Source organism: Herpailurus yagouaroundi, unplaced genomic scaffold (genome assembly GCF_014898765.1).
Source record: "Herpailurus yagouaroundi ecotype Mexico unplaced genomic scaffold, PumYag 208, whole genome shotgun sequence".
Taxonomy (NCBI): Eukaryota; Metazoa; Chordata; class Mammalia; order Carnivora; family Felidae; genus Herpailurus; species Herpailurus yagouaroundi.
In genome coordinates, this window is record NW_024412439.1 from 3510975 (window position 1) to 3513506 (window position 2532).

The 2532-nt window shown below is 53.0% G+C and overlaps 1 protein-coding gene across 3 annotated transcripts in view; it reads right to left on the reverse strand.

Annotated features, from left to right (window-relative positions):
• The window catches only part of ZNF287 (zinc finger protein 287), a 19977-nt gene extending 19212 nt beyond the window's left edge, over window positions 1-765 (reverse strand). Inside the window, exon 1 of one of the 3 annotated variants that reach the window (XM_040453119.1) lies at window positions 661-765. The gene's annotated coding sequence lies outside the window, so the exon portion shown is untranslated. Of the gene's footprint in view, window positions 1-244; window positions 358-484; window positions 612-660 lie in introns of those variants that run through there. The other 2 variants (XM_040453120.1, XM_040453122.1) reach the window with 2 other exon arrangements.
• Between the last annotated feature and the right edge of the window lie 1767 nt (window positions 766-2532).

Genomic DNA, 2532 nt, shown 5'->3' on the forward strand with positions numbered 1-2532 from the left:
GTGGGGGGGAGGGAGTAGAAGAGGCTGGTGTGATTTGAAGCCCTTTTAAATGCTTCTACAGGAGACAATTCCTTAGGAATAAATATGAAACCGGGATTCCCGAAGAAAACCTCGGAACAGGCCAGACCCGGAGCACGGACACCACCTGTCCGCGGGCCCCAGTTCTGAGCCCTCCTCAAAGCTCAGTCGTGTAACCAAAGCCAACTGTGTACCAGGCCCTGCAGGGGAGACGCGCCGGCCTCACCCGTCGCCTGCCCTTCGCGGTCGGGTCTCCCTAACACCTCTTCGGCCAGGGGGTCGCGGGCAGCGGGGGACCGAGTGGGGACCCGACGACGCGCTGAGCTGGGACCGGGCCCCCCACAGCAACCTCCACCCCGCGTTCGTCTTCTCCGCAGGCCGCGAGCACGGGCTCCCGCGCGTGGACGGGCTGGGGCTCCGGCCTGACCGCGCGGACACTCGCGCCCGGCGCCCTCGACATCATTACCTGTCGCGGGGACCCGGCGGACGCGCAGCCGGAGCGGCCCGAGAGGCCCGGGGCAACAATGGCGGCGAGGACGCGGGCGCCTGCGTGGCGAGCTCAGCCCCGCTTTGCAGAGGGGCCTCTGGCTCCGCCACTTCCCTAACCCGGAAAGCACGACGTGTCTCGGCCGGGAGCCTCACCTTCGAGCCCGAGCCTGAGAAGCCTGGCCCGGAACGCGCCGCGCCTCGGCTCCGCCGCGACCTCGCCTCAGCGCCACTGCGCATGTGCGCAAGGAGAACGCTGCGCGCCCGCTGAGCCAATCGGAAGCCGCGTCCCGGCCCTCCCTCCCGCCGGAGCCTCATTCCTTGGACCTGTCTCCATGGTAACCTCCTCCACCCATCACTGCGACTTGCTCGTTTAGGCTGCAAGGGTCTGAAAGGAACTTTAAAGTTTCCCTGGTCAGAAGCAGGTCTGGTAGATGACTGGGAGGTCGGGGAGCAGCTAGCATCCGGGCGAGGGGGCTGCGGATGGGTGGTTAAAGCTCCGTGCTAATTAACTAGAGAAAACCTGGTGCCAGAGTTCCTACAGGAAGGATGGGCAGACAAGATGTGGGTCTAAAGGTAGAACAACCCTCAGCCAGGTCACGATCTCGCGGTCCGTGAGTTCGAGCCCCGCGTCGGGCTCTGAGCTGATGGCTCAGAGCCTGGAGCCTGTTTCCGATTCTGTGTCTCCCTCTCTCTCTGCCCCTCCCCCGTTCATGCTCTGTCTCTCTCGGTCCCAAAAATAAATAAACGTTTGAAAAAAAAATTTTTTTTAATAAATAAATAAATAAATAAATAAATAAATAAAGGTAGAACAACCCAAAGTGCGTTTTCGGGCTTTACTGTGTGTACACATTCACTCTTAAATGTTCTGAGTCCCTCCTAAGGAATCTGATCTTGAGACTCAGATCGGAGAAAGGGATAGAGAGCGTGTTGTTTATAGAGACACAACAAACCTCCATAAAACCCTTGAAAATAAAAGGATAGAAAAACATTCCAGGTGTTCCTGTTGTCTACTACTGTGTTGGCAAACCACCCAAAACTAAATGGTTTTAAAGAATAACCATTTTATTATGCTCATGGATTTCATTGGTAAAGAATTTGGAAGGGGAACAGTGGGCACGGCTCTTCACTGCTCCACTGTGTCTAGGGGCTCAGCGGAGATGATTTGATGGCAGGAAGGGTCCATTTCCAAGATGGCCTCTTCACTTACATGTATTATGGATGGGCTGAGATGGCTTAAGGATGAGCTCAGTTTGGATTTGAACACAGTGGCCTTTTCCATGTGAAGGACTCAGGATCGTTGGATTTCTTACATGGCGTCTCTGGGCTTCAAGAGCACATGTTCTAGTGAATAAGAAATCTTCATGGCTGATGACGACATAGCTTTGGAAGTCACATAGCATCACTTCTGTTACACATTTGATCAAAGCAGTCATAAGTCTGTGCAGAATCAAGTAGAGGCAAATGTAGATTCCATCTCTTGACGGGAGGAGTGTCATAGAGTCTTAATATTACCACAATAGGCACATTTGAACAAAAAAGAAACTGGGGAGTGTGATGGTCTTTCATGTGTCCACTTGGCTAGGCTACAGTCTCCGGCTATTCAGCGAAACACGAATTTAGGTGTTGCTGTAACGGTATTCTGTAGATGTGGTTAAAGTCCACAAACTCAGTTGAATTAAGGAGGGGACATTATCCTAGATAACTTGGGTGGGCCTGATTCAATCAGTTGAAAGGCCCTTTTTATTTTATTTTATTTAAAAATTTTTTTCGGGGCGCCTGGGTGGCTCAGTCGGTTGGGCGTCCGACTTCAGCCGGGTCACGATCTCGCGGTCCGGGAGTTCGAGCCCCGCGTCGGGCTCTGGGCTGATGGCTCAGAGCCTGGAGCCTGCTTCCGGTTCTGTGTCTCCCTCTCTCTCTGCCCCTCCCCCGTTCATGCTCTGTCCCTCTCTGTCCCAAAAATAAATAAACGTTAAAAAAATTATTTATTTATTTTTTTAAAAATTTTTTTTTCAACGTTTATTTATT